Source organism: Ursus arctos, unplaced genomic scaffold (assembly GCF_023065955.2).
Source record: "Ursus arctos isolate Adak ecotype North America unplaced genomic scaffold, UrsArc2.0 scaffold_16, whole genome shotgun sequence".
Taxonomy (NCBI): domain Eukaryota; kingdom Metazoa; phylum Chordata; class Mammalia; order Carnivora; family Ursidae; genus Ursus; species Ursus arctos.
This window is the reverse complement of record NW_026622830.1, coordinates 11,642,002-11,668,175: the sequence shown is the minus strand read 5'-3', so window position 1 is coordinate 11,668,175 and position 26,174 is coordinate 11,642,002. Positions and strand designations below refer to the sequence as shown.

Genomic DNA, 26,174 nt, shown 5'->3' with positions numbered 1-26,174 from the left:
TTTCGCTTGGCTGCCTAGGGGCAAGTGTGGTTGTTTAGTTTTCTTTCCTCCCTGCTTCTCTCCACGATGGCATCTGCCTGCACCCTGCCGTGATCACAGGGAGACTGAACTCCCAGGAGAAAAGCGGAGGCTCCTGAGTGCCATTTAGTGAGGATCCCCTCGGCCTTAAGCAGGCATGGTGTGTGAGGTCCTCAAATCCTCATAACACCACCTCCCCCACCTCCCTCCGCCCCCAGCGGGAGGACTCAAGACTCTCTTAACCAGGGTTGGGAGCTTGCGAGCAATGGAGGTGGCGTGAGACTCCAGAATGTTGGACTCCAAAGCCCAGCTTTCCTCTGCTCCCATCAACTGTGTTCCCGTTCCAAGTAAGGGGACAAGATTCCAAAGCTCCTGTGCTCCCACTGGCCCATGTCACTTGATCCTGAAGGAAACCCTCTCTAGCTTACTGACAGAGTGTTCGGAGTGAGAGCCATTTGTCTACATATAATAGTCGACATGCTTTTGGTTGTAGCGGATAGAAACTCAACTCATACTGGCTTAAGCAAAATAGTAGTAGTAGTAGTAGTAGTAGTAGTAATAATAATAATAATAATAATAATAATAATAATAATAATTTCTTGGCCCAAGCAGGGGTGGGACCCTGGCTTTGGGGGTCTGGGGAAAAACAGCTTCAGGTACAGCACGATCCAAGTGCTCCAAGGAGGTTGTCAGAATTCCTTCCCCTCCGTCTCTCAGCTCGGCTTTTCTCTGTGCCGGCCTCCCCTCAGGCAGCCCCTCCCTGTGTGGTGTGAAGGTGGCCATTGGCGGCATGCCGGGCTGCTAGGGAATCCTAGCTGACAGCCCGGCGTCCTGCCCGCTCAGAAACCACAGGAGAAGGAGGGTCTTTTTGTCAGCAGTCCTGGTGAAAGTCTGGGGCTACCTCAGCCTGGACTTATTAGTCAGATGCAAATCCCCGTAGCCGGATGGGACGCTCAGGTTGGCCAGGCCTGGCTCTCCGGCCCACTTCCTGAGCTGGAGGTGGGGACTGGGGTAGTTTCACTGCCTTGATGCCCTAGTGAGTGGCCTCCCTAGACCTGAGCCCTTTGCAATGTGACCTAACTCCACATGCTTGAATCCGGGGTGACCGTGAGACTAGCTCAGGCGAGTGGAACAGAAATAAGGTGCTTCTAGGGGCGCCTGGGTGGCTCAGTCGTTAAGCGTCTGCCTTCGGCTCAGGGCGTGATCTCAGCGTTCTGGGATCGAGCCCCACATCGGGCTCCTCTGCTGGGAGCCTGCTTCTTCCTCTCCCACTCCCCCTGCTCGTGTTCCCTCTCTCGCTGGCTGTCAAATAAATAAATAAAATCTTAAAAAAAAAAAAGATATAAGGTGCTTCTAGAACGTTGAGCACTGGAAGGCGGCCAAGGTTTAAACGCTGGTTTGGCCACTTATTAGCTGTATTCGTTTCCTATGGCCGCTGTGAGAAATGACCACAAACTTGGTGACTTAGGACAACAGAAACTTACTGACTCGGTTGTGGAGGGCAGAGGGTCAACATCAGCTTCACCAGGGGAAACCAAGGCGCTCCCTCCAGAGGCTCTAGGGGAAATCATCCCTCGCACCTTCCGGCTGCTGGCGGCTGCTGGCATCCCCTTGCCTGTGAACACATCACCACAGTCTCTGCCTCTGTCTGCCCATCACCTTCTCCTCTGCTGTGTGTCTGTCGACGCTCCCCCTTCATGACCCCTGTGGTGGCACTGAGAGCCCAGCTGGATAACCAGGCTCATCTCCTTAATTTAGTCACATCTGCAACGACTTTACCATATACGGTAACACTCACGGGTGCCAGGGATTGTCACCCGATATCTTGGAGGTCCCCCATTTAGCTCACTCCACTAGCTGTGTGACCTCGGGCAAGTGTCTTAACCTCACTGTGCCTCAGTTTCCTACTGTCAAATGACAGCAGCTACCTCAGTGGGCTATAATGAGGATTAAATCAAGTCAGCACAGAAAGCGCTTGAAAGGGTGACCAGCACACGATAAGAGCTTTGTGTTAGCTTCTAATCCACTCGAGAGTCTTAGGCCGTGGCTAGAATTCCCTCAAGGACAGTTCCCTTCTCTGTCCTGTTCGCCACTGTCTTCCCAGCACCTGCCACAGAGATTTACACATAGTAGGTACTCAGAAAATATATAATGCATGCATGCTGCTGGCTGGCTGTGTGGCTTTAGGGAACTTGGTTTCCCTCTCTGGGCCTCAGATTGCTCCTTCTGCCATGAAGAGCTGCTGGCGGGGGAAAGTACTTTTCTCTGTCTGGAAGGGTGTGTCCCTGTTAGGGGCGAAGGGCTCCAGGATCAGGGGCTGGCCACAGCTGCTTTTTCTCTGAGTCACCAGATTTCTCAACTTAAGGCCAAATGTCTAAATATTATGAGCAAGTAGGTTGGAGATAAGGTGGGGAAACACTGATTTGGCCAAAGCAACTTCAGCCAAGGCTCTGGGGCCAGACTTCCCAGTAACATGACTTAGTGCTCAGCACCTGCCAGGAAAGCAGGCTGCCGACCTGCAACCGAGTGGGGCAGCCCGGATGTCTGCCTCTGGTGGTTAGAATCTGCTCTGGACCCACTGTTCCCACAGCCAGTATCTAGTCAAATCCTCGTGGCTTAAGCGGAGAAGCAGAGGCCCCCAACAAGTGAAGGTATGTCCAAAGTTACACTGTGTGACTGCTGCTGGATGGGGCTAAGCCCCAGAAGTCCCCTCTCCCAGCCCAGCACCTGCAGGAACCCCCCCAGGCACAGGGAGAGGGAAGGCGGCAGGCAGGGCTACAGCCTGTGCAAATGCCCAGGGGTGAGAGGCAGGGCACAAACTCAAAAACTCAGGTGAATGAGAAAAAGAGGGCCCAGAACTTGAGACTCAGTTCTGGGGGAAAACGGAATCACTGATGGTTTTAAGAAGAGTAACAACAGGATCCGAGAGTCTTTTTCCGAGCGTGGCGCAGAGACCGTCAGCATCAGAATCACCGAGAGCGGGGGTGGAGAGGAGATTGTCACAGTTCAGATCCCTAGCTCCACACTAGATGGGTTCACTATTCCAACAGACCAGGCCTCTCCCTGCGGTGACCCTGAAGCTCACCCGCTGTGCTTTCGTGAGTACAGAGAGGCTGGGTACCATCCCAGTGAAAAGAGCAGAACTCAGCCGAACCGGGTTTCAAATCCCAGCTCTGTCATTTACTTGTTGCGTGACCCTGGCCCAGTTATTACACTGAGCCTCAGTCTGCCCTCCTCTAAAATGGAGACAATCTTAGTATTGGCCTCCTAGTTGTTCTAAGAATGAAGTAACATAATGCACACAAGGGCTCAGTGCAGATCTAGAACATTTTTAGTGCTCAGAACACGCTGTTTCTGAGGGACTCGCAGCAGGGGGGTGTGGAGGAGGTGACAGAGTGAGGACAGGCATGGAGGCGGACAGCCCAGTGAGGAGCCAGCTGCGGGAGCCCGGGTGAGAGGCCTGTGGCTGGGATGTGGAAATGGGGCGGACAGGTGCCCTCTGCACTGTGAAAGGTGCCCCCAGGCGTGGTGCTAGGAGATGGTCTGAGGCTGGAGAGAGAAGGACGAGGTCAACAGAGAGGATAATAATATTAACTGCATTCACAGCCAGCCACTGGACGTTTAGCACGTGCCCGACCCTGTATCAGCAGCTCGGTGAACTTGATCCCATGGCAACCCTACGATGTGGAGATCACCTTATCCAAGGGTTTCTCAGCCTCAACACTGTTGACGTTGGCACTGGATAATTCTTTGTTGTGTGCGGCTGTCCTGCATGCCACAGTCAGCATCATCCCTGGCCTCTGCCCACTAGAGGCCAATAGCTACTCCCACCCCCCGACCCCCACCACCCCGCCGAGCTGCGACAACCAAAAACGTCTCCAGACTCTGCCCAATGTTTCCCAGGGGGCAAAATCACCCCAGTTAAAAAGCACTGGCTTTATCCTTATTTTATTTCATTTTTTTAAAAGATTTTATTTATTTACTTGAGAGAGCGTGAGAGCAAGAGAGAGCACAGAGGGAGAGGGAGAAGCAGACTCCCCGCTGAGCAGGGAACCCCACACGGGACTCGATCCCAGGACCCTGAGACCATGACCTGAGCCGAAGGCAAATACTTAACTGACTGAAAAACCGAGGCGCCCCTTTTATCCTCATTTTACAAGGAAGAAATGAGAGGCTCAAAGAACCAAAGTACCTTACCATCTCCCTTCTAGGAAGCAGTGCATTTCAAACTCAGGTCTGGCTCAGAGCCCCGGATGTTAACTTCTGCTGTGAACGAGGTCAGATCTTTCCATGGCAGGCCCGGATTGTCTGTACAAGGAGCTGGGGGCCAGCGGTCGAGCTGCCTTGACCTGGATTGTATGTTCATTGGGGTGGCTTTGGGAGGGGTGATGGACATTGTGGGGGAGCCAGACTCAAGCCCCCGCCCCCCCAGCTTCCTCTAGGTGCTGCCAGTCGCCTTGGATGGTGGGGCTGAGGGAGGTGCGTGTGGAGGGCAGGCAGGCAGGAGCAAAATGGGGCCGTGGGTTCAGCCGCGCCGGAACCCCACTGCCAGGAGCCTCCCCAGAACGTTCTCCAAGATCTTCAGGCTAAATATTTATGCTGCGAACTCTGTTTTCCTTCCTGTGTGGACAGATGGAGGCTCACAGATGGGTCCAGTTGATGTGGGGAGACAGAATGCAGAGAAACGGGAAAGGTTGAGGCTGGGGGCCAGAGGTCAGAGGTCAGGAGAGAGTCTTTGGAGGCCGGGAATAAACGTCTATCCCCTCAGCTTGACATCCAGAGCCTTCCAGGGCCGGGCCCAGAGCCAACACAGTCACCTCCCTCAGGGAGGAGTGGAATTTGAATGTGTTTTTGTTTTCTTAAGAGATGTGGGCTAAAATGATATGTTTCTTTTGCCCAGTCTTGATCTTTTTAAGCATGGGAGTTGGAGGTGAGGGGACAATTAAGTCAAAAAGTCTTGCCCAGAGAAGAAACCACTCTTCTAGACCCAAAAATACTTTTGTTTATACAGACAGCTGCTAGAAAAGGCCTGCCTCTGAGCCCGTAAAGAAGGTGGATTTACAATGAGGGGCCTCCGCGTGAGCCAAGCGTCAGAGCGAGGCCCTGACGGCCGCGTGGCTCGGCTCCCATCTGCAAGGACGGGCCCCGACGGGTTCTTCTCCCCGCGATGGACAACGATAAGGCCGTTGTGCTGTCACTCTTACTGCCGACTGCGGTTCAGGTGTCGAAGGGTCACCTCTGACCTCCGGGCTGGGATGACCCCCAGGGCCTGCAGATCTCAGTGGGAGGATTGCACACCGCGTGACCCGTGTCGGTAGGAAATGCCTTCGTGAGAGACGCACAGGCCTCTTAGCTACCCCCCGGAACGCCGAACGACACCGCCAGCATGTGTGGGCACGTACGCACGCGTGGCCCGCGGTGGCCTTCTCTTTCCTTCTTTGTTCTTCCATCACGGTGAAAACGTCCACAGGTGTCTGAGAGATGTGAAAGCGGAGAAGAGCAGCACTTCACCCCCCTCCCCTCTTGGAGGATAATAACGTCTCTCTGGATGTTTCTAGACGGACCAGTTCTTCATCTTCAATGTGCATCCAAAACACCTGGGTGTTTTGCTTGTGAAAAGCAAATTCTGACTCCGCAGATCTGGGGTGGGGCCCGAGGTTCTGCTTGTCCAAGACACTCCCGGGTGTAGGGATCGCCTTCAGAGCAGCCTGGCCTTAGCACGAAGCCGTTGCCGGAGGCGGCCCTCCTCGCCGTTGGCCAAGGCCACCATGCATGCCTCTGCCTCTGCACCTTTGCTCCTGCCGTCCCTGCCACCTGGCATGCCCTCCCCCTCCCCAAAGCCTCTCTGTGGGCTCCTTGCCTCCTCAGGCAGGGTACCTTCTCCAGCGGGGGTTTGCTCCACGTGCAGACTGAGGGACTGTCTGAGCCAGAAGGGTCTAGGGGATAATCTTGTTCATCTCCCTTCAGGGTTCCCAGGGGCTTTTGTCGCAAGAGCTAAAATCCCTGCTCAGTCTGGCTGAAGCAAATAATAATAATAATAACAATAACAACAACAATAATAATATTAATAGCTTGTGTAAATGAACACCCCAAACTATTTATTGAAGCAAAGTTTGTGATAATCAAAAATTGCAAGCAATCCACGTGCCACTACGGAGGGACTGGCCGGGTAAACTATCGCTGCCTCACACCCTGGAATGTCGTGTTGCTACTAAAAAGGATGGGGGAGGTTCGCCTACGCCGACCTGAAGAATCTCCAACACTTACTACTAAGAGAGAAAAGCAACCCCAGAAGGATACATACGATATGATACCACTCCTTTAAAAACACACCAGAAAGATCTCTGGATTTCCTACAAGCGCACCATTCCGTGGCTGCACAGACTGAGGCAGGGTCTCCCGGCCTCAGCACTGTTGACATTTGGGGCAGGATCAGCCTCTGCCGTGGGGACTGTTCTGTGCTTTGTAGAATGTGCTGGGGCGCCTGGGGGGCTCAGTCCGTGAAGCATCCCACTCTTGATTTCAGCTCACGTCATGATCTCAGGGTCGTGATCTCAGGGTCATGAGGTCAAGCCCCATGTTGGGCTCCGCATTCAGCAGAGATTCTCTCTCTCTCTCTCTCCCTCTGCCCCTCCCCCTGCTCTCTCTCTTTCTCAAATAAATAAATCTTAAAAAAAAAAAATAAGTTTAGCAGCGCCACCCCTGGCCTCTATCCGTTAGATGATGGTGGCCCCACTCTGCTGGTTGCAACAACAAAAATGTCACCAGACATTGCCGGCTGAGCCCTGGGGACAAAATCACCGTGTTTTAGAAGCAGTGGAATAAGATCTGGAGGAACCGTTTCCAAGAGAGAAGAGCTGTTACCTCTGGGACCGACTAAGGACGGGGATGGGGGCAGAGCATTTTCATTCGTTACGGATTCATTCATCCACCTGTTTCGTACATACTTGTTAACAACCTACTGTGTGCCAGAGAGTGTGCAAGGCACTAGGGATGCAGCAGGGAAGAGAGCAAAACAAAACAAAACAATGCCTGCCTTTGTGAGTCTGACATTCTTGTAGGAGAGACAGACAAGGAACAAATGAGTAAGACGTCCCTACAGAAGATGGTGCTAACGGCTTGGGAGACAAATTAGGCAGGGAAGGGGCAGGAGAGGGCCCAGGCCGAGGTGGGGACGTCACAGGCTCAGGATAATGTTTGAATTTCTCAGAAGAAGGATTTCCACGTCTTGAGTGGTTTAAAATTCTTGAAAGACTGGCCGGGCCTGGCTCCCTGCAGCTGTGACAGCCTGCAAGGGGTTGGACTCTGGTGCCTGGGAAGCAGCTGGCCCCAGCCCTTCCATCCTTCCCCAAATCCTCCCGACTTCTGACAGTAAACTCAACAGTACCCTAGCTGTATATAAAGGACAGCAGGCAGGCCGGCCGTACGCATGGAGCCCTCATGGGGCCATAAAGATAATATTAGTGGCTCCTGGAGCCCTGGATATCTGGTCCCTGTTACCCCCTCTGACTTCATCTCCCACTTTCCCCTCGACTCACTAGGATCCAGCCATGCTAACTTTCCTTGACTGTTCAAGCTCGGCCCTGCCTCTGGGCCTTTGCACTTGCTGTTCCTACTGCCTCAACTGCCTTCCCCGTGACCTCCCCACGACCTGCTGGTTCTTGTTCACCAGGTCTTGACTCCGCTGTCATCTCCCCAGAGAGGCCTTCTCTGACCCCCCCCCCAGCCAGAGGAGGCCCCTTTTCCAAATCTCTACACACGCCCCTCTTCCCAGGCTTGTTGCCTTCGTTGGACTTGTTACCTGATGACGTGATTCTGTTTGATTATTTGCTGGATTTTTATTGTTTGTATTTCCCACTAGAATGTCTGCCCCATAAGAAAAGAATCTTATATCTTGATAAGGCACACAGACAAGTACCTGGTACATAGTAGGTATCTAATAAATGCTCATCGAACATATGAGTGAATGAATGAATGAACCAATAAGAGTCATCGCAAGGATGACGACCGCCTACCAGAGGCTGAGTCAACCTCTCTCCATTAACTCCGGGTTCTTCTTGTTGCTGTTTTGCTGTTTTGCTGCACCTGTGTATTCTCCGTACCATTATTGCTGAGCATTGTTCTTTAGATCAATTTCTTTATTTAAAGAAACTTACAGAAAGGAATCTGTTTTGTTTTGTTTTTCTTTTTTTTAGATTTATTTATTTATTTGCAAGAGAGAGAGAGAGAGCATGTGAGCTGGGGGAGGGACAGAGAGGGAGAATCCCAAGCGTACCCTCCACTGAGCACGGAGCCTGACGTGGGGCTTGATCTCACGAGCCTGAGATCGTGACCCGAGCTGAAATCAAGCCGCCCAGGTGCCCCTGTGTAGAGGAATCTCGACGATAACACCATATAGGGAGACTCACCATATACTTTCTCTAAATAGCAGGAAAACTACACAAGTAAGTTCCATGGAGACGCAACAACATTATCTGATGGCGGACACTGATGCTGACGCAGGTGCTAAGCCCGGGGCTGCTCTGTTTTGTTACAAAGGAGATTGGCAGACACCAGACAGACATTGGAGACACGTTGGCTCTAACCTGACACATTCTCCCGGCCACAGTCAGCAGGATTAAAGGAGAACTGAAATCACGGTGACGCTCTCTTTGCACGACTTACCATCACGTAGAGTCAAATCCACAGATGGCCTAAAGTCAGCCCAGGTACCACTGTGGTGCTACCCGAACGTCAGGGCACATCGTGTTATTGCGCATAACTGACACTCACGCGGGCATGTCGCACAGCCAGCAGGTGGTAAAGCCAGGGTTCGAACCACTCGATTCACATCCCAAGTTCTTTCCCTATTCTATAGAAAACATGGCCTCTGATCTAAAATGGACTATTTGATTTCTGACCCCTGAGTTGGGCAGGTCCCCTCTCCCCTGGCATAGGACTAAGAAGGGCTGCCAACAGTAACTTCGAGGTGGTAAGAACTTAGGATCTGGAGGTGCCCAGCCCTGCTGTGAACCTGGTTCTTTCCCTTCCAGCTGCGGGGCCAAGAGCCAGGCCACTTCTGCTCCACAAGCCTCCACTTTCCCACCCCTACCTGGAAGCATGATCACTTCCCCCTGAAACCCTAGGATCCAGCCTTGCTAACTTTCCTTCTGCTCCTTGAATATTCAAGCTCAGGCCTGCCACCGGGCCTTTGCTCTTGCTGTTCCTATTGCCTCGAGTGCCATCCCCTCCACAAACCTCAGCTTTCCCACCCTACATGGAAGCATGATCAGTACCTGCCTCTAGGCTTCTTGGGAGTGGGACGTTCAGTTCTAGACTCGTGCCCAGTTCGTTAGTGAAACACGGGCACCGATGAGGGGGCTGCCACGAGGGTGTTTTGTCGATGTGATTGACATCTACAGTCCTGGACTACATGTAAAGGAGATTATGCCGGACCATCTGGGTGGCCCTGATCTCATCAGTTGAAAGACCTTAAGAGCAGAATGACGTTTCCTTAAGAAGGAAGAAATTCCACCTGTGGACAGGAGTATCTGTATCTGCTGCTGCCTAAATCTCTAGCTGGCTCTTCCTAGTGGTGTGCACAGATTTGGACTCGCCTAACCAGACTCCCACCATGTAAGCCAAGTCCTTACAATCAGTCTCTTTCCCCACCTCTCTCCTGGATCTGCTTCTTTGACGGAACCTTGACTGATTCGGGAAGCACGAATAAGATAATACTTAGAGGGTCTAACACATAGTAAATGTTCAAGAAATACTAGCATCGTTATGCTTGCTTATTCTGACCATCTTCCCTCATCTAAAAGAGCAGATCTCGTTGAGGCCATTCTGAGACCACGGGACATGGCTGAAAAGGCACTGACCTGGGAGTCAGAGGACATGGGCTCAGGCTTAGAGCCTCCCCCATCCCTTCCTGGCAGGGACCTCCTCTGAGCTTCAACGTCCTCCTCTTGCAGAATGACAAGAAGCTCACCTCCCACGGGCTTGCTGTGGTCTGATGCCGCCCCGACCGTATACGACCCGGAACACGAGACGTACTTGAGGAAGCCTCGTGGGCCTCCACACATGGTTATGAACTCCGCATCTCACAGGCACAAACGCATTGTGCTAGGCATCGTGGGGAATTATAATCCACATGGAAGCCAGGGCATCACATGGCCCATCTCTGAACACAGACACACCCTCTCCCTGGAGAAGCTTACATGTGAGGAGGCCAGCAGGGGGGAAGGTGGAGTTGACCTGGGTAACTCGGAGGTTTGGATCATGACCGAGTAATTTTCCTTCAAGATCAGGGTTCTCAGGATTACGTTCTAACCACCCAGCCAGCCACCCCCCCAGCCACCTGCCCATTCATCCAACATTCATCGAGGGCCCACTGCGTGCCTGCAAGTTGCAGATGAGGGATGGAATAGGGACTAGACAGGCCTCTCTTGGCCGCAAACTTCCCTCGTTCCTGCTTCTACCCTTTCCTTCCAGGGAAAATCCTTCTCCTGGGACACCCACAGACTAGGACATCCAGGGACTAGGAGGAGCTCAGAGGGCATCTTTCTGCAGAGCTCCAGGCCCCTCCCACCATGTGGAAAAAGTGAAAACCTGCGGTTTCCCTCCAGGGACTGAGGCCAGGCCTCCTGGGGCTGGGGCTGGGCCCCTGGAGCGTTCACAAATGGCTGGTGGTGAACACATTTCCCCTGAGAGCTTTCCAGTGGGAGCGGGGAGACGTGGGGGCGGGAGGGGTAGACAGGAGTCAGGCAGGGGCACTTGTGTCACCAGATTGGGGGTAGGGGAGATCGAGGCTGCCAGACACACAGAGAGAAAGAGATGGAGAGACAGAGAGAGAAAGACAGACTCAAAAGGATAGACAGACATTGAAACAGAGGTGGGAGAGGGGAGACAGAGGAGGGGAGAGGAAGGAGAGGTGAGCCTCTGTGGACTGTGGGGCGGGTGCACTGGATCCTGTCCCTCCTGGTCTCAGGACTCCCAGGACCCCCACGGCCCTCAGGGCAAGCCTGACCTCCCCTCACCCCAGCTTGTGCCTTGGCCCCTCCCAGACCCCCTCCCACCCCACTTCCTTCCCACTCCAGCAGCTCGCTGACCAGGCCACCATCTCTCCCTGGCCCCAGGACTTTGCCCAGGCTGTGCCCTCTGCCTGGACCTCCCCCTCCACCTCTCCCCCCTGCTTCTCTTCCTCCCCCAGGAAGCCCACCTTCAAGCTCTCTCCAGGGGCAGGTTCCTCCCCCCACCACTAGTTCCCACAGCCCCTGGGCTTTCTTCCCCCATCCCGACGTTGGCTTCTCTGCGTGGGGATTAGCTGTGCCCCTATTTATCTCCAGAGGACAGGCTCCACGTCCATGCTGTCCCCTGCTATGCCTCAGGGTGAGGCCCACCGCGGAGGTGTCCGGCCTGTGGTCAATATGCAATAAATTTTGGCCAACCGTCAATTGGTCAGTCCACTGGGGCTCAGAGGCAGCCCCCACCAGTGACTCCGCGACCCTGGCAAACCACGTCCCCCCCACTGAGCTTCCCCCCCCCCCCCAGCTGGAAACGGGCATTGTAAGGCTTAGCTCTTAGGTCCTACACGTGTTAACACTCACAGACTAGCTTTTGTTTTTTGGGTTTTGGTTTTTGTTTTTAGATTTGATTTATTTATTTGAGAGAGAGAAAGCACAAGCCGGGGGGCAGGGGGGAGAGGCAGGCTGAGGGAGAGGGAGAAGCAGGCTCCCTGCTGAGCAGAGAGCCCAGTGCTGGGCTCGATCCCAAGACCCCAGGCTCATGACTGAGCCAAAGGCAGACACTTCACCAACTGAGCCACCCAGGAGCCCCATGGACTAACTTTTGGATGAATGAATGAACTCAGAGCTGGAGGGGCCATGCGAGTCCAGGGCTGGGAACTCAGTCACCCCGACATCGCAGACGAAGAGTCAGAAATGGCCAAGCGGGCTGGGTGGGGACTGTGGTTGCCAGTACTCAGCTCCGATCGCCAGCTGCCAGACCTTCCAATTTCTCAAGAGCAGCCTTACAAATACAGCTTGACGAGAAGTTTCCCAACTTTTAAGTGGTGACGACGGATGTAAAACACTTAGACACATCTGCGAGCAGGATGGAGCAGCAGGCAGTGGGTTTGAGACTCAATAACTGACCACTGCGGCACAGATGTGGAGACTGAGGCCCAGGGAGGGGGAGCCGCCCACCCCAGGTCACGGAGTACAGGAATTGGAGGGAGCACAGCCATCTTTCTCCCCAGGCCTCAGCCCAGCTGCCCGAGCTCAGGGCACAGGCTGGCCTGCTCGGCCACCATCCCAAGGGAGGCAGTGCAGCCTTCTGTACCCAGGCCTGGCAGTTCCAGGACGAGAGGGAGGGTATAATAGCTCTGCCCACCCCACCTAGACTGGGCCGTATCAGGCACTGAGATCCAGAGAATAATGCTAAGCAACGGGCTGGCCTAAGTAGCAAGAGGTGGAGTGGGGTGGGGGTGGACACGTTCCTTCCTCACGTCAGCAGCCCGGGCAGAGCTGGGAAAGGGACGGATCTTGGTTCAATTCCTGCATGGAGAAGCATGCTCTGCTCCTGAGACTGGGACCCCCGGCCCAGCACCACCCTTACAGATCTTGTTGAGTGACTCTTGTGTGCCAGGCCCCTCTCACCGGAGCTCATTTGACCCCCACAACCTCCCTGACCTCCCTCTCTCCATCTCCCCCACCTCTGCCCCAGTCACAGTGGCTGTCCAGACACGCGCCCACCTCAGGGCCTTTGCACTTGCCTTTCCCTCCACGTGGTACACTTCCCCGCCATTATCCATATGGCTCAGGTCCTCACCTCCTTCAGGCCTCTGTTAAATGTGACCTTCTCAGTGAGGCCTTCCCAGCCTGTTCACCCTGTTTAAAATCACAAACCAAGCCAACATCCCCATCCCTCATCTGGCTTTATTTTCCCCACAGCACTTCTCACCACCTCATCTATTACATGTTACACTTGTTTATTTGTGTATTCGTTTCCTTACTGCCGCTGTAACAAATCCCTACCACTTGGCAGCTTACAGCAATGCAAGTTTCTTATCTCATAGTTGTGGAGATCGGAAGCTCAAGCTGGGTCTCATTAGGTGAAACTCAAGGGGCAGGGCTGAGTTTCTTCTGGAGACGCAAAGACAGAATCTGCTTCTGTTCCTTGTCAGCGGCTACAGGCCACCCGCCTTCCTTGGTTCCATCCTCCACCTTCAAGACCAGCAGCGGCCAGTCTGGTCTCTCTTGTGCTACGTCCCTCTGGCTCTGACCCTCCTGCCTCCCTCTTGCACTTAGAAGGACCCTTGGGATTCCACTGGGCCCACTGGACAGTCCAGGATCATCTCCCCGGCTCAAGGTCCGTCGATTTGCATCCTTGATTCTCCCCCCACCCCCCGCCATGTAACCTCGCATATTCGCAGGTTCTAGGGATTAGGATGTGGACATTGTGGGGCGGGGCTTCACATTATTCTGCCTATCACACACACACACACACACACGCACACACACACATACACACACAGCTCCAGGAATGCAGATTATCGTCCATCTGGTCTACTACTAAGCCCAGTGCCGGTGCTTAGTGGGTGCTCAGCAACTATTTAGCTGGCTGGGTGGGTGGGTGATACTCTGGTGCCTCCAAAGGAAAGGGAGGCACGAGGTGATCCGTGCCCCAAATCACCCCTATCTGACGCACATGGAGACCTTGACTCGGAAAGACCCAGCATGCCACAGGCTGGGGAGCTGTGACTTAGCCCCTGGCCTCGCTACAACAGCCAGAGTGTGCCCACGCCCTCACGCTGTGCCCATAAAGACAGGGTGGACGTGGGTGGCCTCACTGCCTTATCGCTTAGCTCTGCCCATTCCAGGAAGGAACTGAGATGCTTGTCCTCTGACAGCCCATGGGCTGTGTGTGAGAGCCCCAGGGAGAAGGCCTGAGGTCTGGACAGCTCAGAGAGGGGAGATTCCTGGCCCTGAGCCCACCCTCCAAGGGCCCCTACAACCCTCAAGCACTTTCCTCCCAAGGCTGTACGAGGCCACGCATGCAGGCCGCTGCCAGGGCCCGGCCTGCCCATCTGGGGGCTGCAGCAGCAGGTCGGGTGGGGTGGGGGCAGCAGGACCCAGCATTACTCATGCAGTGGGTGGACCTCGCTCCCTCCCAGCTCTGCGTATCTTTCCGACTCCAGAGGAGACAGGCTCAGGCCCAGATTTGCTCATGACTGAAAAATGTTCTGCCCCAAAGGATGTGAACAAATGGCCTGCTGGGAAACAAATCAGAAATAAACGTCTTTTCGGCACAGTGAGAGATGTTCAGCCGCGTACGGCAACACGCAGACATTGTGGAAGCAGAATGTTGAGTGAAAGAGGTAGGAAACAGAAGGAGAACCTGTCTGTAATTAAAAACACTTATGCATAAAACACTGCTACTTGTGGGGCGCCCGGCTGGCTCAGTTGGTTAAGGATCCGACTCTTGGTTTCGGCTCAGGTCATGATCTCAGGGTCGGGAGATCGAGCCCCACGTCTGGCTCTGTGCTGGGCGGGGGCGGGGGGGAGTCTGCTTGAGATTCTCCCTCTCCCTCTGCCCCTCCTCCTGCTTGTGTTCTCTCTCTCTCCCAAATAAATTAAAAAAAAAAAAATACAACTGCTTGTTTTACAAAAACACATATACAGCCAGGATCATGGGCCTGGGCATCAAGGATGAAGAGAAAAATAAACTAAAATTAAATTAAATTAAATAATTAAATTAAATTAAATTAAAAACAGTGGAGCACAGACCAATAATGGCAGGTTTAACTCAACAACTAAAAGGTGCCTGTTTCACTCTCAATTTAAAAACCAAGCTTTAGACTGAGATACCTGCTTTCCCCTGTAGAGTAACAAAAAATCCATTAGTTCATAACACACAGTGCCGCCAAGCTTCCGGGGAAACAGGCACCCTCACACGCTGGTGGGGGACTAACCTGGTCCAACCTCTCCGAAGTGCAATTTGATCCTATGGATCTAAAGGCAAAACGCAGGAATCCGTCGTAAGATCTGATTTCAGGGATTTTTCGCACAGATCTTCTCACACGCATGCACGACGGTATCAAGGAGAAGGACAAAGACTCTACCATTGCTTGGAAACAGCAAAAAGCTGGAAATAACATAACGGTCCAACAGCAAGGGAATGACTAAGTGGCACACAGGCCAGCCCGCGGTGGAGCACTACGCAGCTGGGAAAAGGGAGGACGGCAGCACAGACGTGCCAGATGAAGAAGATCGGGAAGACTCGTCCAGTGAGAACGAGCAAGATGTAAGACACCGGGTCTGCCATGCTTCTGTTTGCGGAACCGAAGAGCATCTGTGGTCATGTGGACCGGCATCGTACACTTTCTCTGCGAGAGCCCACAAGACCCCGGGCTCGGGGTTGCTGTGGGGGGGAGCCCGCAGAACCACGGGTCGGGGTGGGAAGACTTCATCCTCACTGCGTACCTTTTTGTGCCACCTGAATTGTTTACCACTTATGTGTCTTGCCAAGGTTTTGAGCAGAATTTAAAAAAATAGAAAAGCAAACTAAATTCTCCCCAAAACTTAATGAAATGCAAATAACATGAAACCAGTTATCTCTCACCCTATCCCGGAAACCACTACTATTAACAGCTTTCCAGATCTCGTAAATGATCTGAAATGTTGGCATGCATCTGTGCTGTTTGAACTTGAAGGACGGGCTGCATGACCCGAAATTATGCATAAAGCCTTTCTCTGGTTAAGTCAGAACGAGCAGGAAGGTTGTTGTAGCTGCAAAAGTGAGCGGAGACGGAGGCCTGGACAAAGAGGGGGCAGCTTTCGGGAGACAAGCATCAGGCACAGGCAGGTGCAGGCAGAAGGGAAGGTGTGCCACAGGCTCCCCGTCCAAGTCCACACTGGGTGTGTATGTCTGTGCTGGTCAGGGTGGGGCTGAGTGCAGGGGCCCTGGATAGGGGCCCAGACAGGGGAGACTGGAGTCCAGGTCAGAAACTCTGTAATGGGGGTCCTGGGGGCACCAGGAAGGGGTACAAGAGTCCTGGATATTAGAGTCTGGGACCCTCAAGGTTAGAGCAAGACTAATGCGTAACGTACTCAGTTACTCCAGACTGCTGTGAAGTCTGGAGGCAGACGGTGCTGATAGTAATATCACCAATAACAATAATAATAACAGTGGCCCACACTTTGTAGTGCTAACTAAAAGCCAAGTGCTTTAACACCCACAACCATTCCCTAGATAGGTGTTGTCATCCCCATTTCACAGATGAGAACACAGAGGCACAGAAAGGTAAAGCAATTCACCTAAGGTCACACAGCTTGGGCGACATGGACACCACTCAGGGCATACCACCAAGTAAAAAGGAGGTCCCCTTCCCCCCAGAGTCCCAAATCCAACCTTCCTCACTCCCTCTCCCTCTCCTGGCCACCACAGCACAGACAACTGCAACAGCCCCAGCCGAGGCCACCCTGCTTCTGCGCTCACCACCCCCTACAGTCCCTTCTCAACCCAGCAGCCAGAGAGATGGTTCTGAAGTTCACATCTCATCATCCCTTGGCCTGGTCTCTGGCAGGGCCAGGGAGGGATTCAGGTGAGGCAAATTTCAGGGCACATAATGTCAGGAGACCCTGGCTCTCAGGTGAGACCCTGAGCCTGCCTGGCCCTGATGGCGATGGCCCCTATAGTTCTCACCTGAGGCTTCTCACAGGCCCTGGGCCCGGACCTGCTGTGGCTCCCTATGGCCGTCTAGAAATGTCCAAAGTCCTGAGCAGGACCCCCAAACCTGCTGGCCGTCCATCTCTACTCCCCCGCTCCTCCCCTTCCCCAGCCCAGCCCGCTATGCCCAGATCGCCCACGTTCTTCCCACCTCTGGGCCTTTGCTCAGGCTGTCCCGCCCACCCAACTCCACCTTTCCCCTGACAAAATACTGTTCAGTGACCAAGTGTTCCTCACTTGACACCTCCCCCTGAAGCCCCACTGGCTTCCTCCGCTTTGATCCCAAACTTCTCAGGTGCATGGATCCTCCATGGCCCCCGTGGGGTCTGCTCCTTGGGGACCTTCCAAAGCATGAGTGCCATATCCCTCTGGACTCTCTCTGCCTCCCTCACCTGCACAGGGTCTGCTCGGAGCAGCTCAGTCACCGCAGCAGGAACAGACCCACAATTGACTCTCTCTCCCAGCAGAAGGGACTTCAATTCGGGCTGGGGATGGAGGTCAGGACAAAGTCGGGAGAGGTTTCTGTGTCCCTGCAGTCGTTGTCAGGCCGGTACGCCCCCTGCCTGTGCCCTCTCCCCTCCATCACTTGGCCCTGGGCTCTTTCTGAATCCTTCTCACTGACAGAAGCATCAGGAAGGAAGGAGCGGGCTTCCAAGGTTGGGCTGGGGAACCCCTGCATACCTTCTGCTGCTGGCATCCCTCCCCCAGGCTCCCTGAGAAGCTGCTGTGCTGGGTGGGGGATGGGGTAGAGAGAAGGTGGGGGGTGGCTCTCTGTACCTCACCTGGATTCATGGGCACTCCCCAGTGCGGAACACGCCCCAGTGTCCCCTGCTGTCTCTTGACCCAGGCATGAGGCCAGCAGCGCTCATAAACTCACGCAGCCTCTTCCTATTCACCTAAAAAAGTCCAGGAAAGATGCTCGTTTTGGCTTGGGTCCTTTTGCAGGTGTTGCCAATTGCTCCGGCGACAGGATGCGGAGTTCTGATTGGCCAGGCCTGGGTCACGTGCCCGTCTGTGGCCCTAGGGCTGGACGTCACCCATCAACCTGGATCCCCTTTCCTTGCCTTGTTGTAAATTAAAAGTCAAAGCAAATGAAGACAGGCCCCAGGCTGTATCAGGGGTGCTTTTCCCGATCTAGAGCTCAACGTCCCCAGTTGGACGTGCTTTTTCTTTCTAATTCCCCTTTCACTGAGACTGAGGCTCTTCAAGGTTCCCCGATCAGGATTCTTGGTTCCAATTCCCTAAAGCTCAGTCTCCCCTCTCTGCAGGGGATAGGACAATAAAGCCCCCAAGTTATGATTAATTACAAAGGGAAATAGTAAATTACAGGAACACTTCTGCTCAGCTTAGCAAGAGATCAATGTGAACATCACCGGTAAATGATAGTGATAATAAGCAGTAATTGTTAATAATCAGCAGTATCCTGTGCTTCCTGATAAGGTGTAGCTAGAAAGTACAACATCCCTTCTGTGGCTCTAACAAAAGAACCCAACTTGAGTCTGTACAACGGGAAACACCCGGCTGACCCCAAAAGGAGGGACATTCTACAAACTGACCTGTACTCCTCAGAATATCAGGTCAAGAACGGAATCTGTCCGATTCAGAGACTGGAGAGACTTGATGGCCGCATTCGATCCCGGATTGAGAAAAAAATTGCTATGAAAGACTTTACTGGGAAAATTGGCAAAACGTTTACAGATTTTAGATCGTATCTGTGTTAAAACTGAGCTCTGTGGTTGCACGAGAGAATGTCGTGACTCTCAGGAAATGCCCTCGGATATCATGACACCTCAGGAAGGAGAGAGAGAAGGAATGATTGAACGCACGAACACCTGGTAAATCCAGGTAGAGGGTTTTTAGCTTCATCGTCCTATCCTTGCAACTTACTTCAGACTTCAAAATCTCTTCAAAGGTTCCTAGGATCCCTCCCATGGCATTAGCTCGGGCTGCAGTTTTCCACTCTTCTTTGCTTGAACCCCTGAAGACTTCCCTTAAAATCTGTGTCGTCCCTTTATGGGGCTGCTTTATCCAGAACCCCTCGGTGCCCTGGCAGGAAGGTTTCCCAGCTCTCTGTCCTGTCCCAAGCTCAGCCTCTGGGCTCCCTGAAGGCCGGGCGTGTCTCTCTCTTGCTGCTGTAGCCGGGGGCGGGGGGGGGGGGGCACAGACTCCAGGCTCTGCAGATACCTGCTGAATGAATAAACAAGCCACGGGGATTATAGGCTGGGTTCAAGTTGTCCCTCTATGCTCAGCCACGGAAAACCTCTTTACTCAGATGAGCCTCCCCTTCTCCATCTGCACGGATGATATTTCTGAGCGTTTTTTTTTTTTATCTTTTTTCTTTTTAAAAATAAAACCCAGGTACAGAAAACCACGTGGCACTAAAAGATACCTTACTAACTTCGGTAAACAAACAAACAAACAAAGAAACAACAACAACCCCCCCCCCCACTTTCTTGAATAGAACTCAGCCAGCCCCGCAGCAGCCCCAGCAGGAACCCGGTCCCCAGCCCCTCCCCGCTCCCAGCATAAGCACTACCCGGACTTCCCGGGCCATCACTTCTGTTTCTTTCTTGTCTTCTCACCTCCACGGGGGTCTCTAGATAGGACACTTTGTCTTGCCCGTTTTTTCTAAAAACTCCATTTCTTTAAGGCTCTTTCCCTTTCTGTTTCCTGCTCTGTCTGTTGCTCGTTCTTGCCATCTGTCTGCTGCAGACCCTGCACCCTCTGACCTGCAGATTCCCCTGCAGCGAGCGGGGTGGGGGGGTGGGGGGGCTATGGCACGTGTGTGGGGGGGGGTGTTCCACATGGTCTAGCTTTGGCCTTTCCTGCAAAATGGCAGCAGCATCTGGAGGCCTGAGCCGGGTATTTGCCAGGAATGAGGATGTGTGGGGGAGTGCCTGGCTGGGATGGGCAGCCCCCAAACACAGGAGCCCAGACTATTTGGGCTGCTCACGTGGGCTGACCGCACCTCTGCCGGGGGGGAGGGCGGGGGGGCGGGAAGGCATCCATCTCAAGAGCCCCCACCGCAGTCCTGCCCACCCCACCTCACCAGGCCCATCCCAGTGGGAGCTGGTGGCGGAATGGCCCATAATTTCAGCTGTTTGTCTTCCCTAAAATTATTTCTCATCTGGAAATGGTTTCCAGACCCTTCCCAGGAAAGAGTTAGTGGTACAGGGAACATTTTTCTATTAAAAACAAAAAACAGCCTGACGACCGAATGCTGAGTCTCTGCAGCTCGGGCTCTGGAGAGGCCTGGCTGAGCACCAGCTGTATACCCTGCCTTGGGGGGCTCTGCCAGGGAGAAGCAGAAGGTGAGAGGGACAGTCAGGGCTCTGTTGCCAGGAATCCCTCCCACCCCAACCTGGGCATGAACACGGGGTCTGTGGATGCAGGGCCTTGAGCGCCAGAAAGAGCTGAGGAGAAGCAGCTGGCCTGGGGTGGAGTGGCTTGCTCAGGCTGCTGGGAGGCTCGAGGACTCTGGATTGTTCCAGGTAATATAAGGCACCAGGTCACGGAGAGGCAGTTTTCCTACAGGGATTCTCTCGCAGCTGCTCTGAGCATCTCAAGGGGAAAAGCACCCTTGCGGCTGGCATGTCCCTCGTCACCTGGCTAACTCTCTCTCTTGTGTCCCTTTTAACGAAGCCCCAACAGGGCTCTGCTTCCTGGCCGGGCCAGCAGGAGGATCTGGCAAGAATGTAATGGCATTGTTTAGCTCTTATTGTATTTATTTCCACCACTATCTTCGACTGGTGATAAATGACATAGGTTTTCCATGTCTGCTAATGATACATAGTGTCCTTTGTACAGAAACAAATTCAGCTTAAAAAAAAAAAAAAAGGTGGGTGGGGAGTCCATTTAAAATCTACATTAGGGAAGGCAGAGCGCAGTTAGCCCAAAGCTCAGAGTCCACCAGAGGTTGGGAGGCTCGGGTGCGGTGGTTGGGTGGGCAGACTCCAGAGCCCAAGGGCCTGGGCTTAAATCCTTGTCATCTGGGCAAGCTGCTCCCATCTCCCTGAGCCTCAGCTTCCCCATCTGTAGAAAGGGGGATGCTGCTCGTCCTTTGAGGTTCACGCAGGAGGGGGAGGGCCATTTTCAGGGACACCCCGCCTCCCCCAGCCCCCCACGTCCTGGGTCTGACCCCAGGCATCTGCCCCTGCCTCTCGGTCTCAGAGAACTCAGCCCCACTATCCCTCTAACCTCGTCTTGCCTTCCTCCCATCTTTTTATGCCATTTTTACAGACTCGGTTATTGGGGTTCCTGGAATCATTTTGTAGGCCCTGTCACCTCAGCCTGGAGTGTCCTACGACTTCCACACAGGGAAGGATGCCCAGAGGCTGGTTCCCAGCTCTCTGACATTTCCTGATTCCCTGATATGGAGGGTCCGTGAATGTTCTAAACAAATGATTGTGCTCTGCTGTACTCCACCCTCGTGGGCGCCTCCCTCCCCCCCTCCCTCCCTTCCGCCAGCCCCTCCTCCGAGGAGACCATGCAAACGTCTAACACAATCATGGCATATATCCAACCAGAGGCGGGAGATCTGCCTCCCTACACCCAACATGCAGCGTGGAAGAGCATTGCCTCTGGCGAGTGACCCCACGAGCCCAGCCTCAGTCGGCCCCTCTGAATAATGGGGCAATAACAGTACCCACCTCATTCCGGTTGTCCTGAAGACTAAGTGGGTTCATATAGGCAGGAAGCCCTTACCACAGCCCCTTGGAGAGCATAAGCGCTTGACGCAGAGCAGGAGAAATCTGCTGGTAGGACAGAGCCTTTGAGACCAGGGCCTGGACTAGCGTCAGGCAAGTGAAGTGCCAAGGGTGCAAAGGTTAAGGAGGCGCTCACTCCGGGTCAGTGCTGGTCCTGGGAGCCACAGTCGTCCCAGGTCGCCGCTCGCCCCCTGGCGGCCACTCTGCAGAATGACAGCCCTTCCTTCTGCTCCCAAGGGTCTCTGACCTTCAACCCCAGAGCTGGCTGGAAGGAGGGCACTCACCAGCTTGGAGGGACAGAGCCTGCCTCTGTCCTGTGGGAGCCTCGGTTTCTTCACCCAGAAACTAGGAGAGCCTGCCTCACAGTGCATGACAAATCTTCCCACAGCTCCAGTATTTAATGAGTACCTACTGTGTGCTGTGGAGTAAAGAGACATGAGTCTTTGGGCGCTTAGGGCGTGGAAGAGAAGGAGGAAGAAGTCCGGGAATGGTGACTGAAGTAAGGCACGGTCCTTGTTGAGCACGCACTCGGTGCCACACGCGGTTCTCAACACTTGTGGATACTCTCAGAAGACAATGAGATGGGGACTATTTTTATTCCTGTTCGGGAGCTGAGGCCCAGAGGGGTTAAGCAGCTTATCCAAGGTGGCACAGCCTCAGTGGTGGAAGCAAGACTAGAACCACAAATTTCTGTGCGAGGCTGGAGTGGGGGGTACGAGGATCCATCCATTCAGGACATGTTTGTTGAGCACCTGCTGTTGCCGGGGCCAGTGCTGGATGCTGCGGGGAGCGACCCCCGGATACCAGAACCCTGGAGGGATCTCACTTCTACTTCTTGGCTCCTCCCCAGGCTGCTGCATTGTCCCGTGAGACCACCAGGTGGCGCCAGCGCACAGCGGGCCGGCCCGTCCCTCCCAACTAGCCTCGTTTGTAGGGGATCCCTCTGTGGTGGGAGCTGTCCTGGGCGCTGTAGGTCCTATAGCAGCATCTCTGGCTTCCACTCAGTCGAGGTCAGCAGCATGTGCCCTTCTCCCCAGGGTGACAACCTAAACCGTCTTCAGACATTGCCAAGTATCCCCTGGAGGGAAAAGTGGCTCCGGACGGTCAGAGCCGCAGCCTTGGTCCCCGCTCCACTTCATTCACTTAGTGCGTGTCCTCCGCGTGGGACTCGAAGCCCAGAGGACCCACTGCTGGCAGAGGTCACGCCCAGACGGAGCTGGCCCCCAGGTGCGGGTTAAGCATTCAAGGCAGCGGAACACCAAGGGTCAAGTTCATGCCCCGTCCCCTCCATAGGGGAGAGGAGCCCTGGGTTCAGTCCAGGTGTTGCCAGTTATTAGCTGTGTGACTTTGGGCAAGTCATAGTAGGTCCCTGAATTTCCCCATAGGTAGAATGAAGTAGGAGTCCATTTTGGAGCCAGGCCCCATGCTGGGGTCTGGGATCCCGCCACAGGGAGCCCACCGTCCCCCTGCAGGAGCTCGCAGGCTTGGACGTGGCGCGGTGTCTGCAGCGTGCATGCTGCACGTGCCGACACGCTCCCCAACACTCCCGGACGCTTCCCTGCTCCATCACCTGCCATCCTATTATACTCCCTTCTCTGGTGTATCCTCGGCTTCCGTGTCAACACGTGAGTTCCCTGAGGGCAGAGGTTTTTTGGTGAAGTTGTTCACCTCTGTATTTCCGGGGCCAGGACTACAGTAGGGGCTCCATTTGGTTGGATGAATAAATTCCCTTCTTCCATTTTTGCCCCATCTAGTCCATTCTCAACAAGGCAGCTTAGGGGAGCCTGCGGAAACCCACCTCAGGTCATGTCCCTTGGAACTCTTCTCAGAGGAAAAGGCAATGTTCTCCCTATAGCCTGTACAGGCCCTGTCTGATCTACCCCTGCCCCTACCGATCTCATCTCCCTGACCTCATCTCCCACTACCCTCCTCTCAGTCACTCTGCACCAGACACGCTGGCCTCCTTACTGCACCTCACACACATCGGCATACTCCTGCCTCAGGACCTTTGCACTTGCTGTTCCTTCTGTCTGGAAGGAAGTTTCCCCCAGATATTGACATGGCTCCTTCCTTTCATCCAGGTCTCTGCTCAAATGTCACTGCCTCAGAGGGGTCCCCTGCCCAGATGCTTTCTAGCCATCATCTGATTATTTTTACAATACATATCATTAGCAGAAAGGATTTTGTTAGACTGATAACTTCTTTATTGTTAGTTCCCCTACACACACACACACACACACACACACACACACACACAAGACAAACCCCTTTCCTCTTGGGGCTCATAATAGTGAGCCAGATGGTCAGGAGGGGCCTCTTCAAAATGGTAGCATTTGAGTTGTGACTTGAAGGATGAGAAGGGATCGGTCATGGGAGAAACTGAGTGAAGGTCTTTTCTTTCTTTCTTTCTTTTTTTTTTTTTTTTTTAAGATTTTATTTATTTATTTGACAGAGAGTGAGACAGTGAGAGAGGGAACACAAGCAGGGGGAGTGGGAGAGGAAGAAGCAGGCTCCCAGCAGAGGAGCCTGATGTGGGGCTCGATCCCACGCCCTGAGCCGAAGGCAGATGCTTAACGACTGAGCCACCCAGGCACCCTGAGTGAAGGTCTTTTCTGACAGAGGGGCTAGCAAGTGCAAAGGTCCAGGGGCTGCTCAACTCTGCCTGTCTAGGCAAGCCCTGCTCATCTGGGTGGTGGTTTCCCAGGCCATGCCCAGCGGCTGGCTGAGAGCCCTGAAGTCATCAGGAAGCTGTAGAGTGTTGTTGGGGGCTGGGCCAGACCTGGCCACACAAAGGCCCATTGACAATCAGACAGGAAGGGACCGAGGTGGCCCAAGAAGTGGTTCCTTCTTGCCAGCTCCCAGGAAGCTCTGGCTGGAACAATTGAAAGCCTGGATCTTCTCAGTAGACTCCTGTTTCCCAGGGTAGGGGAGAGAGATGCGGGTACTTGGGCATGCAGGGCAGGTGTGCGAGGGCTCTGAGGTCCCACAGCTTCGTTCTAAACCCAGTCCCGCCCCTGACTAGCTGAGTTGTCCTTGGCCACATCATCTTACTCTCTGAGCTTCAGCTCACCCCTAAGACGGGGTGAAAAAACAGGACCAACCCTACAAGGAAGGTGGAGGCCATGTATGAGAGCAGCGTGAACCAGATGTGACCCGGCAGGTGCTTGATAGCAGGTGGCCGGCCGTGGTGCCTGCCGTGGTGGTCAGCTGCGGGGGCCGGCTATGATGTCAGTTTTGGGGAGGCTCTGGCAGTACTAAGCTTGAAGACCAGCAGGGGATCATGGTTTGGGTTTCTGGTTCAGACAAACCTGGGTTTGGCTCAGGTTTCCTGCTTTCTGGCTGGAGGCAGGTGGGATCTCCCCAGGCCATGCCTCAGTTTCCCCATCTGTAAGGCAGGGATAACAGGAGCCGTACAGGGGAAGATGACTGTAAAGTAGCCGGCTTGTCTGACAGGCTGGGGGCCCAGTCCGATGACCGAGAACGGAGAAGGTGTCAAGGCGCGCTAGAACCGGGAGGGGAAGGAGGATGTGAGCAGGGCCTCGAGGCAGGTGGGCGACCACTGCACATTCGTGTGAACACATTGACAAGCTCGACCACAGGTTAGGGTGGTTGAGCACGTCTCAGGCTGGGGGAGCGGCAAGAGCAGAGACCCTGGGAATGGAAAGCCACACGGGCAGAGACCGTGGCCACGGGCGCATCTTGAGAGATCCTGCTAGAAAAGCTGGCTGGCCCCAGGTTGGGGACAGCAGACCTGGAATGTGGACTTGGGTCTGGGGCGATAAGGAGGCTTGGAAGGCTTGGGAATCGAGGGTCACGCCATCGTGCCCTTGAGTGTTGGCACAGCGAGGACACTGCACCCACAGCTTCATCCCCAGCACCCAGCTCGGGCCTCCCGCACAGCTGGTGCTCGGGGAGCCAGTTCTGAATGAATGGGAGCGTGAGAAACCGGCCACAGACAGCTGGGCCTTCTCTGGCCCGTCTCCACCCACACAGCGCCGGGGGACTTAGAAAGAGCTAGATTCGAAGAGCCTTATGTATTTGCATCTACGATGTCTGAGGCACTGGCACGAGCCAGGAACGAAGCCAACGGAGCCCCAGCATTCGTAGAGCTCGCATTTCAGTGACGGGGAGGGACAGGGAAACCAACAAAGAGGATTCTTTCAGGTAGTGTTCTGTGCCACGGAGGAAGCGGGGTGGGGGTGTGAGGGAGCAAGGAGGGGGCTCTGAGGAATCACTGAGCGAAGGGCATACCAGGCAGCGGGACGGGCACAGGCCAAGGTCCTGAGGTGCGAATGGGCTCAGTGAGATGGAGGAGCAGTGAGGAGGCCAGGGAGGCCGGGGCAGAGAAAACCAGAGGAGAGGCGCCCAGGCCCTGCAAGGCCTGTGGGGTGAGGAGACAGGAGGGCACTTCTGGAGGGTTTTGAGAATGGCTTGATCTTATTTGCATTTAAAATCCTCCTTTCCAAGGCCTCAATCATTGTTATCCCCATTTTACAGATGAGAAAGCTGAGGCTCCAGGGTTTTATGAATGTATCTTAGGCGCCACAGCTACTAAGAGGCAGAGCTGGGGGCCAACTCCAGCCTGCCTCTGGGGTCTGAGGGCTGGAAGGGATTGAAAGCTGCCTGCTGGACCCAACACAGGTCTCCTGCGTCATCGGGCTGGGCCTGGAGCTCATCTCTAGCAGCCAGGAAGTGCTCTGCGGAGGTGCCCCTCACCATGCCCCCAGGGGCTGCCCCAGG

At 54.2% G+C, this 26,174-nt stretch overlaps 1 long non-coding RNA gene across 1 annotated transcript; it reads right to left on the bottom strand.

Annotated features, from left to right (window-relative positions):
* Window positions 1-1,468: 1,468 nt before the first annotated feature.
* LOC125283111 (uncharacterized) lies at window positions 1,469-18,859 on the bottom strand. Its single transcript, XR_007190663.2, has 3 exons — window positions 18,616-18,859; window positions 17,511-17,624; window positions 1,469-1,633 (listed from the first exon to the last, which is right to left on the bottom strand). It is a non-coding gene; the product is annotated as an uncharacterized LOC125283111 (long non-coding RNA).
* Between the last annotated feature and the right edge of the window lie 7,315 nt (window positions 18,860-26,174).